The sequence below is a fragment of the Ambystoma mexicanum genome, chromosome 2q (genome assembly GCF_040938575.1).
Source record: "Ambystoma mexicanum isolate Mex_15411 chromosome 2q, UKY_AmexF1_1, whole genome shotgun sequence".
Taxonomy (NCBI): Eukaryota; Metazoa; Chordata; class Amphibia; order Caudata; family Ambystomatidae; genus Ambystoma; species Ambystoma mexicanum.
The window spans coordinates 101,819,131-101,836,734 of NC_090924.1; positions in this window are offsets into that span (position 1 = coordinate 101,819,131).

The following is a 17,604-nucleotide window of genomic DNA, read 5'->3' on the forward strand; positions in this document are numbered from 1 at the left end:
AACAATACCTAAAGTGAACTTATATCTGTCCAAACTGTATGGCAAGAAAGATTGTATTTTAAACCGCATGCCCCGATATAATGCTAAAACGTTACATGTAAACACATATTGTCAATTTAAAGCTGTATTTTCGGAAGTATGGATGCAGCTGGTGTTTTCCCCACTGAACTGAAAGGTCAGTGCCTTTGAAAATTTGAACTCAAAACCTGGGCTGGGCCCCCAAGAAAAGCAGGCCTGGTTTTCATTTACAAATACAAACAATTAACAGATAATCAGATCAGAATTCTGGGATTTGCAGATAACACAGCCAGCATAATTTACCTTTAAGGTTAGGTCTCCCCATTAACTGTGCATTAGTGGCCAACAGAAATGACCTTTTCAGGGTGAACTCAACCACAATGGATGAATAAACATGGTGTATGAAACAGATTGCTGATAAGCAGATGTTCCGGTCAGGTGACGATGTAGGGATGCAACTTTGGAGTAGGTGGGGGCTATGTGAAGCTGTGGGACCATGTGATGCCTTACCATTGATTATCATTGGGCCACCTTTTTTTTATTAAAAGAGAATCATATGTCCCAGTAAACCCATCCCGGTCTCCTATTCAAGGGGAAAGAAAGCCTGTCTGTATCATGTAAATATGAATCCTGTATGATGTATACTATGTAAGTTATAAAGACAATAATGATTCTGTTCTTCTCATAATTCTGAGGGAACAGAAAGTTGTTGTGATGATAGGTTATGGAAGTAAGGTTTCAATCAGGAAGGGGCAGATTTGTGACTATTTCGGCTCAGGAGTAATTTGATTTAAAAAACGGTAGCTCCTCCCAGGAAGGGCATGCCGAGATATGATTAGTGTTTTCTGACTTGCCATAAAATATAGAACTCAGAAATATATATGTGCCTCCAGTTATCCAAAAAATTAGAGTCGCTGCCATATTGTTAGATTGTAAGGTCACTGACGAAGTTAAACGCACTTGTCATTTTGGGAGGATGAATCTTTCTCCTCCCTCAGCCTCCATCATTCACAACCCCTAACCCTAACTCCTTGTCCTATTAGCAGGCACTGGATGTATTGGGAGCAGGGAGCAGGAGAGAGCTGGCCAATCCATAGCATGGGAAGTATGATAATAATGGAGTGTCACTAGCCCTATAAAATGTCAGTTTTCAATCTGAGAGGTATCTTTCTTTGACCTTTCGACTCTTGGGACCTTTCTTTGGACAGTTGATTTTTCCCTTGACTTTCACACTCTATTGCTGCAGGTAGTCTGCTTCTGGACTCTTGTAAAGATCTAGCAGAGAGACAGTAAGTGCTACCCAGGCCTTAAACATTGCATGGGAGGCGGAGACTGGGAAATCTGGAAGGTGCTGGGCCTGCCATTTGAGGAGCCAGAAGAAGTCTTGGTGCTGGGGATTACCCTTGACCGAAGCCTGTGACCAGGTCTGCGCTGGCCTCAGAGGAGCCCTGCTATTTCCCTGGATACCCCATAACCAAGACCTCCCATGTAAGTAGATTAATGCAAATGCCAACAAAGGTGTGGGGGGAATCTGCCAGCCTTAATCTCCATCTCACATAGCGGGTAGTGGGGTGGAACTGGGGAGGCCCTTGGCACATTTTATTAAATCTAACTCAAATGAATTCCACTATAGAAAATTACCCTAGCCACTCACATTGAATTGTTTTGGGAATTGCCAGCCATAATCATGTCCATTAAATTGTGGGGAGAGGGGAAACTGTGTAGATCTTTAGTGCATTGATTTGAAGTTACATCAATGAATTCCCATATAGAAAATCATGGGATGAGTGGTGTTAGAGTTCAAAACTATCAAAGTTCATGCCCAGTGTGTTAGAGCCAGTATAGTCAATAAAGTACTCGGGTGACTCTCCCTTTCTGAAACCCCTGTCTTCTGTACAAAGGGTGGTGTCCATAATCCCAAAAATAAGGCACCCTACAATGCTGCCATTAAAGTGAATGTAAAGTGTGCAAAATGAAATTTCCCATTTATCTACTTGCATCCTGAATGATTTTCCCAAAACCCTGTATTTCATGCAAATAAAAAAGCCAAAACAATGTTCCCATTGAGTTCCTATCCTGACTTTGCCTTTAAAAAAAAAAGCCCAAAATGATTTTCCCATTGTGTTCCTTTCTTGACATTGCCTTTCAAATAAAAATCCCAAAACGATTTTTTCATTGTGTCTATTTGTCAAACCCTGCCTTTTAATAAAATGCCAAAATGATGTTGCTTCTGTATTCTCACTCCCTGTACGTGGCCTTCAAATTAAGGGGTCATACATAACTGATGCCTGGGTATAGGGGTTGCTGGGAGAGAAGAGCATTGTGATAACCCAAGCAATCACTGGGGGTTGTTAATATTTCATAATAGTTAATGTGCAAGAAATCCTCTGTGTTTGTTTGATGTACAGTCTCCAAATTCTGCCTGTCAGTTGTAGTATCTATACGTTCATTAGAAATACGAGTCAGTCAATTGGTTGAGGTTATTTGAAATTGTGACTTTGTGTAGTGCCACAGCGCTGGTGGCTGATGTTTTGGTTGCTGTTCTTCATTGTCAAACCTTAAATAAATATATATTCTTACTATACACTGACCATTCCTAGCTCATTGGTGGTACAGACGCTCTTGGCTGGGGTGGTGCGAGACAAGTTGGAGGCCCCACTAAAGTTGAATCTATATACGCACTTTGGGTGCATGCCACCTTGCTTGGGGGGGGGACTCCCTGAGTTGAGAGTGACTGTCTAATTAATCGTGACAAAGCTGGGGGCTTGTGACTGGGGTTTGGTTGAGAGTCTTCAGTTGGTCAGTGCAGTAGAAGCAGACAATTTGTTTGGGTTTAATTGCATTGCAGTGGATGCAAAGTTGCATTCAATTGTTAAGGTGCCATTCAGACCTGCACCCTGGGTTCCATGGCAGTGCATAGCTAAAACAGTGTTGATTCTGAGTTGTCATTGTGAGTGGAAACTAAGCAGGAACAGGGTGGAGATTTCTGCCCTTGCATAGAGAGTATATAAGGCCAGAACACATTACAGAATGAGCACCGTAGAAATCAATATGCCCAGGAAGCACCTCCTATCCTAATTGTTTATTAAAGGTAAATTGGTAGAACAAGAACATGAAATGTGGCAAGCTAGAGTGATGCAGGAGGTTACTTCTGCAAATGTAGACATGTGGCAGGATAATGAGCTGTTACATCAGTCCCTGACAAACCTTTACATGAAATAGACCAGCAAAGATGAACACATTAAAATGGCTCAGCACACAGCATATATGTATTTCCACATGCTGATCATGGAAGAAAGACACCAGAATAGTGTGGCCTCTGTGCAAAACCAGGCTGAGCTTTTGTATCAATCCCAGAAAGAGCAGAAATTATTAGAAACAAAAGCACAACGGAGCCAAAACTTAGAAAATAACATTGAACAGCTAAATGATAAATTGAAAACACAGTAGCAAGAAAATGATGAGCAAGAAACTCGATTTTCTGTACTGCAAGGGGATTATACAGAATGCGTTAAAAATCTGAGCGCAAGTCAACACAAATTAAATAAGCAGGTTCTTCATAATAGAGCCTTCTTAGAGGACATTTTCCCATTTCAATCACTGGTAAAACACTGGAAAGCTGAAAATAGCCAGTTAATTATTAAGGGGGTTGATTCTCAGGGTGAGTTCAATCAGATGTATCAAGATTTGAATGCCTTGAAACAGCAGAGAGAGCAGTTGAGGGAAGAAAATAACAAATTTAGTCAAGAGAATAGGGCCCTGTTTCAGGAAGTGTGTCAGTTAAGGATGGACATGGAAAAAAGCATGTCTTGTTCACAGGAACTGACTGACAGTAGGTAACAAAATGCACAATTAATGGAACATATGAGGCAAGCAGAGATTGACCTAGAGCAGGCAACACAGGCCAAAATTGTGGAAAGGGAAGAGACTAGTCTTCTGAAAAAAATGCTCTGAATATGCACAGACGATGCAAGCATCACAGAAGGAAATTGAGTCCCATTGTAAAGAGAACAAGGGACTAAGAGACCCAATAATGGCATAACATAAAGTGCTAGAAGCCACTCAAGCATTGATGTCAAAATTGAAAACTCAGGCCTCTGCATACCACCAAAAGCTAGGGGCTGAGAAAAACAAATGTGAGAGGTTGGAAAGTGACACAGCCAAATACAAACAGGGTTTGAGGCGCCCTGACTAGTGAGGGAATGGAAAAGGGCCCTCTGATTACAGAGTGATGAGCTTTCTACCAGGGACTTCAAGCCAAATCACCACCTCATATGTACAGAGTGCAGCTGACTTCATGCCTACCAGTTCTCAAGAACAGAGAAACATGATGCAGCTGGACTCAACCAGGCCTAGTCCTGCTGATCCAGAAGGCCAGTCCTTATCCGACATCGATGAGGGTTCAGGGCTACCAAGTAGAAGGGAAGGTGGCTGGACCAGTGGGCTCTGGGAATTTAAAAAATCCTGGCTTGTACTTGGGGCTCCTATGATATTGATATTAATATGTATTTCTATCGCGCTCGTACACAAGTGTTTCAGAGCACAACGAGGCAAGGGAGGGGAACATAAGAAAACAAAAACAACGATCTTACTAGGCCCAGTGACTTTGAGAACGTGCAAGTGCATGGGAGAGGGAAAGGGGAAAAGCGCATGCAAGGGGGGAGAAGTGGAGAATGCAGAGCAAAGGAAAACGGATACAAAATAAAATAAATAAATAATAATAATCAAAGGCAACAAATAATGGTAGTGCAGCCAGCAAGTGGCAAGTGTTGGGTCTAAGGCAGCAGACAGGGTATGTCTGATAAGTTCAGGAAAAAGTGGGGGGGGTCTGTTTGGTTACAGATACAGACCCCAGTGCAAGGAATTGCCCGGAGGTAGTGCAAGTGGATGGCAGAGTGAGCAGTTACCTGAGCCTGGAAGTCAGAGGGTAGGCCAGGTGCATGGTGCAGAGAGAGAGAAGATCAGCAGGGGAGAGAAACGGTGAAGGCAGAAGCAAAGAGGAAAGTCTTGAGGTGCTTCCAGAAATGGAGATGATTCTCCTCAAGTTTCAGAGTGGCAGGGAAGCTGTTCCAGAGGGAGGACCCAGCTAAAAACAGAGATCTACCCCGAGCTCCTTTTTCTGAAAAACGACTGACCCCAAGGGAGTTAGAGGTAGAGGAGTGAAGAGCTCGAGAGGGAGGTATTTATGGAGGGACAGCTGAAGGTATTGTGGACCCATGCCCCCGAAAGCCTTGTGGACAATGAAAAGGGTTTTGAATGTAATCCTTGCATCCACTGAGAGCCAGTGGAGAGATTTCAGGGCTGGAGCAATACGATCCCAGGGCTTGAGGCCAAAGACAAGTCTCGCAGTCCTGTTCTGGATGAGATGCAAAGGGCAGAGAGTAGAGGCAGGTAGATTTAGAAAGAGGCTGTTACAATAGTCCAACCTAGAGAGAACCATGGCTTGGGCAACAGTGAGCTTCTGGGGGAAGGAGTGGAAAGGCACAGTACCCCTGAGGACGTGCAGTAGGAAGGTTGACTTTTTAGAGACATCTGAGATGTGGGCAGAGAAGGAAAGCTCAGAGTCAAAGAGGACCCGAGGTCCTTAGCCTCACAGGTGGGGGTAGTAGGAGGGATAAGGGAGGCCGGCCAGAGAGTGAGGGGAAAGGAGGGTGAAGGTATGCCAATGAGGAGGATTTCTGTCTTGCTGCCATTCAGGCAGAGATCATTGATGGCACACCAATCCTGAATGGCAGATAGGAAATCAGAGATGAGAGACGGAGAGGAGGTGGCCGTGGGAAGCCTGAAAATGAGTTGAGTGTCATCAGCATAGCACTGGAAGTTGGAGCAGAAAATGGCAATGCGCTGGGTGAGAGTTGCCAGGCATTGGTTGAAGAGCCAGGGCGAGAGGTTAGACCCCTGGGGAACACCGCAGATAGAAAGGCAGATAGATGAAAGGAAGGACCCAAGTTGGACCTGAGATGGTCTATCAGAGGGGAAAGAGGTCAGCCAGGCCAGCGCCTGATCGCTGATACCCAGCATCACGCCTGATGTCACGGAGATGGTTGGCAGGATGGAATAGTTGACCGTGTCGAAGGCAGAAAAGAGATTGTATAGGATGAGGACAGAGGGAAAGTTAGAGTCAAGGTTGGAGAGCAGATATTCACAGATGTTCAGGAGAGCAGTTCCCATGCTTCTGGCAGCTCTAAAGCCAGACTGATGGTCGTGGAGACAGCCAACAGAATCAGAATGAAGGTTAAGCTGCAAGATGGCCAGCTTTTCCAGGAGTTTGCCCAGAAACGGAGTAATGAATATTGGGCTGTGGTTAGCCGGACAAGAAGGATCCGCTGTGGGTTTCTTGAGAAGAGGATGCACAAGAGAGTGCTTCAGAGGCAAAGGATCGGTTGCAGAATTCAGCAAGGGCCGGAGCAAGGGTATCGATGTGGTCCTTGATGTTTTTAGAGGAACAGGGATGAACCTGTTTTGACAAGGCTTTCATAGATTGAACTTGTCTAGCGACTTTGTCAGGGGAGAAAAGAGGAAAGGACGAGAACAAGGGTGGGGGGTGGCTGAAGGACAGTCAGAGTACACAGAAGGGCAGGGGAGAGGAGGGGTAGGGGAGAAGAGGGTGGACAGGATGTCCTGCAGTTTTAAGATGAAGTGAGAGGCAAGGGCATTGCAAAGGGCCTGGGAGATGAAAAGATCATGGAGTTGGACGGGCAGACAATTAAATTACAACGGGTCCACCTGGTCCACTTTACTGAAAGAGAAGAACAAGAGTTTAGTCCTCAAAAGAGCATCTTAAAAACCTCCACACATTCAGGGAGGTGGGGGGAATTCCCCACCATCCCTGGAAGGAGGCATGAGGAGGATGAGTACTCTCCGGTGTGAAAAGGGGAGTATAAAGGAAATGACCCTGGGAGTTCACATTCAAAAGAAAAAAGTTAATTGTTAAATAGCCAGATAGTCTTGTTCACATATTTAATTCATGTCACAAACTGTGTTTCACATATATTACAATCCAATTATCTAGATAATTGGCTATTTAACAATCAACTTTTTACTTTTGAATGTGAACAAAAATTGTATATATTTGTATATATAAATTGTATATACTTGTATGTGAAACTTTATTATTGATTGTTTATGACTCATGCACTGAAAAATATATAGATGAAAAGTAAAAAGTGTATTGTCCTTGTGAACAAATATTAATTTGAATGATGTGGTTGAATTTATTTCATAATTTAGAAAAAATATCCATTTGCTTATTACCATGCCTCAGTTTGCTCCTCGTGATCCTACGATGAACCACTCAGACTAGCCCAACTGGGGGTAACCCCATGGGCTTTGACAACAATGAGAAAGCATTCCGGTCAGCTCAATTGCTGCCCTAAGCGGTTGAAGTTCAAGTGAGAGAAGACGTTACCATCCCAGGGCAGGTGCGACAATTTACAATTCCCCTAAAAATTAAGTTAGGACAGAACCTCAAAAACAAGGACGCTTATATAAATTTGAATTATTATCTTCAACAACAAGGTTTGTATTTAGATCTGACATGCCTAGTTGACCTAGAACACAACACCATTTGAATATTGGTGGATAAAAGTGACCCTCAAAGTATCACTTTGGGCACAGGCACCTTTATTGGAATGGCGGTTGATCCCCAACATTATTCTATTGATTTAGATAATGAGATCATTGGACCCATCGCAAATGACTGCTTCAATATCAGCAACAGTATTCCACTGGAAAAGATTTTCACCAGACAAGGAGGTAATTTCTTGATGTCCTCTTCCTGCCCTTATGGAGTGGAAGACGTGACCTGCAACATCAGGAAGCATGAGGTGGTATTCTGAGTCAAGAGAGACTAGCTTCCGTCCTTGGAACCTCTTGTCCAGGTCAACACCGTAACAAGAGATCTCTCCACCCAACTGAAGGATACTGCCAAAATGACCAAGCCGAGGTCTTTCGAGGCTTTAAGCAGATGGTCAAAGAATGAATCAATCTCGCTGTCTGTGAGACCGAGGACCAAAAAAAGGAGCTGAAACAGGTGTTTCTAGATTTTCAGGATATCTTTTCAGTAGATTCATATGACTGTGGACACACAAAGATACATTCAACCACCATACCCATGGACCCTGAGATGGCTTCAGTATTTGTGAAGCAATACCGGTTACCTCTCGCGTCCATGGTGTCACTTATAGAGATTATTAAAAACATAGAATATGGTGGGATAATCTGTCCAATCCACAGTACCTACAATCCGGTACTGGGGATACTCAAACCTAATGGCCAATGGAGACTTTGCGGAGACCTAAGGTAGTTACATAAATGGGTCCACATGTCAAGATGGCCCCTTCCCTAGATTGATCAGGGCCTGGCCCAGAGTCAAAGGTGTACACTGCCATTGACCAGACCAATGGTTACCGGACAGTGCCTGTGAGTAGGGAAGACCAGTACAAGCTTGCATTTACCTTCAGGGGGCAGCAATACACATGGCCCAAACCCCCTTGGGAAAAAATAAACTCCTGCAATGAATGTAACATCTTCCAATGCCCGATTCTGGCACAAGGTGAAACCTGGACTATGTAGCTGATGTCTTTATCAAGAGCTCAACTGTGGAGGAACATATAGCAGAAATATGCTATGTTCTGACTCAGTTGCAGAAAGTTGGAGCAAAAGTGTCCTTTCAAAAGGCACAGTGATGTATGACCCATGTGAACTTCTTAGGGCACAAATTCCCCCGAGGGTCTCAGTCCCCAGGCGAAAAAGGTGGAAGCTTTATTGCAATTGAAAGACCCTGCTACTCTGCGATAACTAAGAAGCCTACTTGGACTTACTAATTATAGTAGAAAGTTCATTGAACACAACGCAGAGGTAACTCAACCCTTGGTCCATTTACCAAATGCCGGGGTCATGTGGGAGTGGGGTCTGGAACAATCTGAGGCAGTAAAACAACTAAAGAGAAGCCTTTCCCAAGCCCCTTGTTTGGCTTACCCAATAAAGAACAAGGAGTTCTGTTTGGAGACGGGGTTCTCAGATACTTACCTAACAGTAGTATTATACCAAAAGCACGACAAGGTCAACAAGGTAATCTCATGCATGAGGAAAACGTTGTCCTCTGTGGAGGACAATTCAACGATTGTGAACTGCTGGCAATGGTGTGGGCATTGAAGAATTGCCACCCATTCATCCAGGGGGAGCACATAATTTTCGAGACTCTTCCCCAACCCTTGCAACACTTACAGAGTGACCGGATCCAAACAGGGAACGTGAGTAATTCCAGAATAACTTCATGGATTCTGTCCATGCAAGGCTTTCCCTTGGAGGTCAGATATGCCCAAAACAAGAAGAGTCCGCTAGCACAAGGATTGGCTGGCTTGCATGACTGTGCTCAAGAAAACTGTCCAAGGACCAACGACAATATGTAGGCGTACCTTATTTCCCCGCAAAAAGTCTATGAGGAAGACACGTGTCAGGGGATACCCACAGTATATGTGGATGGGTGCTCTGACCATGTTAACAAGCACAGGGGAAAAGAAATAGTGAATGGCATTGGGAATGCCTGGGTGAATGATGCCCTGGATCCCCCTGCTGGGTACAAAATAGGTCCCTGAAGTAGTCAGGTGGCAGAGTTGATGGCGGTACATCAAGCCATCCTCACTGCAGCACACCACCAACACAATGAACCACTAAAGCATGAGAACTTAATTCAATCAATTGATGATCTAATTGATGATCTGGTAACCTCTAATGAGATGACCACCTATTGGAAAGAAATTAGAGGTCTCTCTAAAATAGAGCGACCAGACAAAACTGAAAATTACTTGGCTGACCAGTTGGCCAAAACCGGAGCTATTCACTGGGATATCATAGATACCGAATCTCTGTTGGAGGAAATCCAGGTCGCTGATGTCACCAGGTCCCAAACCCATGCCAATAATGAACTCTCAACTGCCCAGTGGAGTAAAGAACCCCCAAATGCAGATTTGATTACTGTACAAAAAGAGGACCCAATTATTGGGAAATATTAACAACATATTGAAGACCGTGTGAATTTTAATCTGTCAGAATCTGAGTATTTCGGGAACAAGGATCTCTGGGTGTTGATGAAGTTTACAAAAATGTTCTGAATCTAAGATGGTTTGTTGGTACTTAGATCCCTGTATGGAGGCGATCAGTGGGTGGTACCTACCTCATTCCCAAGCCTGGTGTTAAGTCACGCTTATAATGCGGTTACTGCCGGTCATAGGGGGTTTCATACAACATTAGAAATCTTGCGTGAGGTTGCATACTGGCCCCATATGGTTCAGGATCTCGACATCTATTCAAAAGGGTGTCTTGTGTGGGCTCAATTTCAGCCAAGTTTGCTCACACACTGAGCTACCCTTCAGAAAAGTCTAATAACACTGCCCTGGTCGGATTTTCAAGTCGATTTCATCGGGCCAGTGATACATTCCTCTAGAGGAAACAAGCATATTCTGACCGTAACATGCCTGTTTACCAAGTGGGTAGAATGTTTTCTGGCCCCAAATTGTAAGGCAAAGACAGCTTCTGCACTAATGATCAATCACATTTTCTCTCCTTTCGGCCTTCACCAAAGGATTGAGTCAGACCGAGGAAGTCATTTAACTGCGAAGGTGATAACCAAGACGTGGGAGATACTAGGGGTAAAGTGAAAACTCCACATTGCCTACTGCCTAGCCTTGAGCGCGGGAGTTGAGGGGTGCAATAAAACAATTGTGGGCATCTTGAAGAAGTTTGGACTTTGGACCAAGTTGGGACATCGGATTACCGCTTGTCCTAATGGTCATTAGGTCCACGCTGTCTTCTGCAAACAACATGTCTCCTTTTGAGCCCATGACTGGACATAAAATGGTGCTCCCTCAGCATCCGCTCTACAGAACTCAAGAGCAGACCCTGATCAACACGTACACTATCCTTGAGTACATTGAGAATTTACAGAAACAGCTTCAGCACTCTTTTGCTTACGCTCAGTGAAATTTAGAAACGTCGGTAGAAAGAATGAAAGCCTACTACGACTTAAAAACTACCAAAAAGAAGTAAGAAGTAGGAGACAGGATCTACCTGTACAATATCCAATGGAACCAGACCAAGGAGCGGAAGTTCCTCCCCTTTTGGCATGGTGCCTTTGAAATTGTTGATTAAATCCAGTGGTTGGAGTGTACGAAAAGAAGTAGTGGAGCTATGTGCCCTACAGGTCTGCACCGTTCCCCGCAAACCCCATTGCCACACCCCCTCCCATGCACAATATAAACCTCCAAATGCATGCGCATGCAGTTTAAGGGACAGTTCAGTGCATTGCATTGAAAGTGCAAGTTTCAACTGCTTCCTATACTTTTATTTTAAAACGAAACTGTTCCGGAACGGTTTCTTTTTAAAATAAAAGTATAGGAACAGTAAAACTTCATTAAAAGAAGTAGAGGAGCACCGCTCCCGACCGCTCCCGCCCACTTCAACCACTGATTAAATCTTGCCTGCTTGTGGTAGACCATGGCTGTGGTTTTCTATGGCTCAACTGAGTCAAAGACCCGGGGGGGCTTGTGGGGGAGAAATACAGCCCCAAAATGTCAGAGATAGAGAGTCCATGTTAGGTCCCTATTGTGAGAGTGAACCTGGCAGATGTTGAGACCCATTGGAAAATTCAGGATAGTTCAAAACATTGTTTTTTGATATAAGGCCTAGTGAATGAACACAAATTGGCCTATTTCGACATTAGTAAAATACAAAGACACTGAGTTGAAGGAGAGTGTGCCTAAGAACTGTAATATTGCTAACTGTGTCCAATGAAGTAAAAACAAAAAGAAATAGGTGGTGCTGCAGATGTTCGCTTTGTGTAAATTGGGAAAAGGCACTTTTGACAGATTCAAAACTGCAGCAGTACACGTGTGAAAATATACTTTGAAAGGAAAGGCAGGTGAAAAGTACTAAGGAGGAACTGTGCCTTACATTTAAAAAGTGAAGCAAAGTGACATATTTTGGAGAAAGACACTTACTTTTCACAAATAAACTGACATTCAAATGGAAAGGCCCACTTGTTGTATTGTTCTATGTAACTGTGGCCTAAGTGTGAAAAATACCTAAAGTGAACTTAAATCTGTCCAAACCGTATGTCAAGAAAGATTGTATTTTAAACCACATGCACATATATAATGCTAAAATGTTACATATAATGTTAATGTTAATGTTAATGTTAATGTTAAAGGACATTTGTACCGCGCACTGTCACCACCGAAGTGGTCCCCTGGCGCTCTGACGGCTCTGAAAAGGGAAGTAGAGCGGGTGGATTAGTGGGAATAAGCTGGAAAAGTGCAAGAGAGCAGTGATGTGCTGTTGGCAGCCTCAGCCCGGTGGGTCCGTTGGCTGGGTTTAGGGTGTTTTACGGTCCGTAGTCGTCGTGTGCTGTTGTGTAAGTCTATGTGTGGTTTGTTTTGTTTTTGCAGTGTTGTGAAGTTTGTGCGGATTGCTGCGTTTTAGGCTTGTGGTTGTGTTTGGTTAGAGTTTGAGAGGTGTATGCAGAGGGATGAATTGTTAGTTGGTTGGTTAGTTGGCATTGCTGTCCTTGCAATTATGGGATTCCATCTAGGTGCGGTATATGCTGACATTCACATTTCTATCTAGATGCGGCGCGAGCTAAAAATAAGAATCCTGAGTGTGGCACATGCTAACAGTCCCATTTCTATCTAGATGCGACGCTAGCTAGGTTTCAGAGTTTCATGCGAGTGTGGCACATGCTAACAATCACATTTCTATCTAGATACGGCGCAAGCTAAAAATAAGAATCCCGAGTGTGGCACATGCTAACAATCACATTTCTATCTAGATGCGACACGTGCTAGGGTTCAGAATTCCATACGAGTGTGGCACATGCTAACAATCACATTTCTATCTAGATGCGATGCTAGCTAGGTTTCAGAGTTTCATGCGAGTGTGGCACATGCTAACAATCACATTTCTATCTAGATGCGGCGCGAACTAAAAATAAGAATCCCGAGTGTGGCACATGCTAACAATCACATTTCTATCTAGATGCGACACATGCTAGGGTTCAGAATTCCATACGCATATAAGCATAACTTGTCAATTTAAAGTTGCATTTTCTGAATTATGGATGCTTCTGGCATTTTCCCCACTGAATTGAAAGGTCTGTGCCTTTGAAAATGGGAACTCAAGACCTGGGCTGAGCCCCCCAGGAAAAGGAGGCTGAGTTTCATTTATCAAAACAAAGAATTAACTAAGAATAAGATCAGAATTGTGGGAGTTGCAGATAACACAGCCAGCATAAATGACCCTTATGGTAAGGTCTCCCCATTAACTGTGCATTAGTGGCCAACAGAAATCACATTTCTGGGCTAAATCAACCTCAAGAAATGGCTTCGGAGCAACTAATGGATGATCAAACATTGTGTATTAAACAGATTGCTGATAAGCAGATGTTTGGGTCAGGTAACGATGGAGAAATACAACTTAGTAATAGGTGGGGGCTATGTGAAACTGAGGGACCAATGTGATTCCTTGAAATTGATTAACATTGGGCCACCTTTTCTTCCATTAAAAGAGAATTGTATGTCCCAGTGAGCTCATGCCAGTCTTCAAGGGGATAAAAAGCCTGTCTGTACCATGTAAATATGAATCCTGTGTAATGTATACAATTTAAGTTATGAAGACAATTATGATTCTGGCCTTCTCATAACTGCAAGGGAATAGAAAGTTGTTATGATGATAGGTTATGATAGTAAGGTTTGAATCAGGAAGGGGCAGATTTGATACTATTTCGGCTCAGGAATAAATTGATAAAAACACTAGCTCCTCCCAGGAAGGGTGTGCTGAGATATGATTAGTATTTTCTGACCCGCCATAAAATATAGAACTTAAGAGTAGCTGCCATGTTGTTACATTTTAAGGTGACTGAAAAAGGTAAACCAAATTGTCATTTTGGGATGACGAATCTTTCTCCTCCCTCAGGCTCCATCATTCACAACTGTGAGAAACCTGAAGGTGTTTCACTTGCTAGTCCCCGGGGATCTGTCATCCAGGTGGCCAGGATACATCCATCACTATTGGATCCAGTTTTGGGGGATGGACCAGTTCAGGAGAATCACCTGAATGGGAGGTCCTCGGGCAGTGGAAGTGGGACACTGATGGGTGAGAAGTGGTAGCCTCTTCCTTATAACACCTCTTCCCCATCCTACCACAAAGGAAACTCAGACATTCTAACCCCCTCCTGCCCCACTTTCTGACACAAACACTTTCTTGCACCACGAGAGACAACAAACTAACACCAGGGCCGTTTACCTGACATGTCCCAACACAAGAGTCAGGCAAAGTCAGGCAATTGACAATATGTACACACACCTGACGGCCCTTTGCCTTCCCCACAGGGATAAAAGGTGGAGCACAAGAGCACACTTTGAGAAAGGTGGCAAGAATCGAAAGGATGACAACGAGGGAAGAGCCTTTACCCTTGTCGATGCAGACCTGCAAAACCTTTGAGAAAGGAATTACAAGGCCACGAACAACAGCCAGTGTGTGATGTAGCAGGTGTCAGTGGTGCACAGAACTCTTCTACACTGATAACCGAGACAGGGAGACACACTTGTGGTCGTTCCCTTGACTACAGAGTCCAGAAATACCAAACAGTTAATCACAGCCGGTGAGTCGGAGGGTTGCAAGTGGCAATATAATGTGAATCAAAGGACAAAGACTTTATGTATTACAGAACTGTTGAGAAAACCCGGAGAGAGGACAGGTGCAGAGTTGTCCGGCACCATGGGGGCACTCATTCAAAAGACTCTGACAGGTCCCCTTTTTGTTGAAACTACCGATCCCAGAAGACTCTAGGAGGGCCGACAAAAGAGGACAAAGTGATCATACAAGGGACAAGTGAAATGCTCCTGTACAGTTGCAAATCTACCAAACAGTGTTTGTGGCAAATGCAAAACCGACAGAGGGATGCCTGCGAATAAGGGTGGTTAGTAACATCCCGAGAACATTGAAATACGTGAAGCCTGACTGGGGGCTGAAAACCCAGACTTAATTAGGAAATGAACCTATGCAGTATGGCAAGAGAATGAAAAGCATGAACTCGACCAAGGGATATTTTCTGAAAATTGATGGTCCGAGCCCGACATAGGAAGGCTATGGTAATTAAGAGGAAAGCTAAAGGAAGTAAAATCCTGCGTTGTGTAAAGCAAAGTGAATGATAATTTTGGCAAATATAAATCAGCTGAGGGATGCCTGCAGGACAGGGTGAAATACGATAGCCCCATGAACATTGCGTTCACAAGAGTAAACCCAGCTGAGGGATGTCGACAGTAAAAGATTGTTTAAATGACATTGAGAGTCATGAATACAACAAGTGAAAATATGATATAAAAGGAAAAACCACACCGATCTCAAAAGTTTATTCTAAAATCAATAAAAATGTGAACATACCATCCTCAACCACTCAATCATCAGATACAGAAACAAATAGTGAAATGGAAAGAGAAACAGAAGAAGAACCAAGTACATCGAACAGAACACATGAATTCAATTTTTTAGAAGAATTCCGCAGGCACAAGTCCATCACAAAATCAAATTTTCAACAAGGCATGATGAATATAAAGGGCACAAGACCTGGCACAAGCGAAAGTACGTCAACCAATTTACCAAAAACAAGAGAGGAAAGAGAGGAGGGACGCAAAAACAAAGGAAGTGGACAAGGGGGAATGCAAACCAGATCACAAGACAAAAGGACCAAGTGAATTTAGTAATGAATCTAACTGGACAGGAAGTAGACAAAGCAATACATACAGTGCTGAATAAAGGATTACATTTCAGTCCATCAAACAAGGCTGATTACTTTCATACGCAAGTAGATTTGTTCACATTCTGCAGAAAATTTAAATTAAAAAAATACTTTGCTGAAGTAATGAGTAAAAAACAAAAAAAGCAGAACAATAAATTTCACCACTTTCAGTTGAAATTGTAGAGGGTACATTGAATATTATGAATCTTACTGAGGAAAATTATACCACAGAAATGTTCTTGGAAGAACAGAACATCAATCATTTTCAAGCAGAAGAATCAAATTTAAAATTGAAATCAAAATTCATTCCTAAAATGGGTGAAAACAATGTGATAGATGTTTTTCAAAAAATGGTGAGTGAAGACTTGAGACAAAATTATCTAAAAAATAAACCAACTAAATTCAAACATAATCTTTCACTCAAAAAATCAAAAGCTATCGATGTTCTAGCCAAAAATAAACATTGGGTAACTAAAAGTGCAGATAAAGGAGGTAACATTGTTCTTATGCAAAGAAAGGATTACATAACTGAAGGAAATAGACACTTGAATGACAGGAACTGTTACTCCATACTTCAAAAAAATCCAATTAAGGAAATGCAGATTGAATGGCATTGCATGATCAAAAACTGGGAAGAAATGGGTCTACTCTCTGAAGAAGAATACAACTATTTGAATAACATCCACCCATTTATGCCCAAAATTCACAAAACATTCGATCAATTTCCAGTCTGCAGACCGATAATAAATGGTATAGGTTCATTAACAGAGAGAGCATCACAATATATTGATCTACATCTTCAGCCACTAACAACAAATTTAGCATCATACTTAAGAGACAGCAAACATGTTATCCAACAGATGGAAGGAATACCCTGGGAGAAAATATTTCTTTTTGCAACTTTGGAGGTGGTGTCTTTATATACCAGTATTGAACATCTTAAAGGCTTAGAAACAACTGAATTCTTTCTGAAATCAAGATCAATCTCATTTTTTCAACAAAACAAAATGATTTTAGAAATGTTGCATTTTGCTTTAACCAACAACATTTTTATGTTCAATAAAATAATCTATAGACAAGAGCAGGGTACAGCGATGGGGGCTAAGTTTGCACCCTCATACGCAAACCTGTTCATGGGTCACTTTGTGATCAATCATGCATGGCAACACCCAGTATTTACGGACGTATCGTATACTGGGGAAGGTATATCGATGATATTCTAATGATATGGAATGGAGATATGAGGCAACTACATGAATACTTTGGTTATTTAAACACAAATGATTATAATATCAAATTCACAGACAAGACAAGCCCAGAAAGTATAGAATTCTTGGATCTGCAAATTTATATGGATGGAGAGAAAATCCTGACTGATCTGTACATAAAACCAACATCAGTAAACTAAGTGTTACATGCAGAAAGTAACCATCTGAAGCATATAATCAAAAATATACTGTATGCTGAAATTCTAAGAACAAAACGGAATTGTAGCTCACAAGAAAAATGTATACAGAGAGGCTATAAACCTCAAGAAGTAGAAAAAGCTATAAGAAGAACTGAAAAAATACCCAGAACTGAACTACTGAAAGATAAACCAAAGTTGAAGAATAAAGAAACAAAGGTAGATTTTATCACCACTTACAACAGCGAAGCATATATTTTAAATACATTTTTGACTAAACATTGAAATATTCTACAAAGTGATGATACGATCAAACAGAATATGGAAGTCAAACCAAGGATAATCTACCGAAGAGCTCCAACATTAAAGCAAATAATTAGTCCAAGTC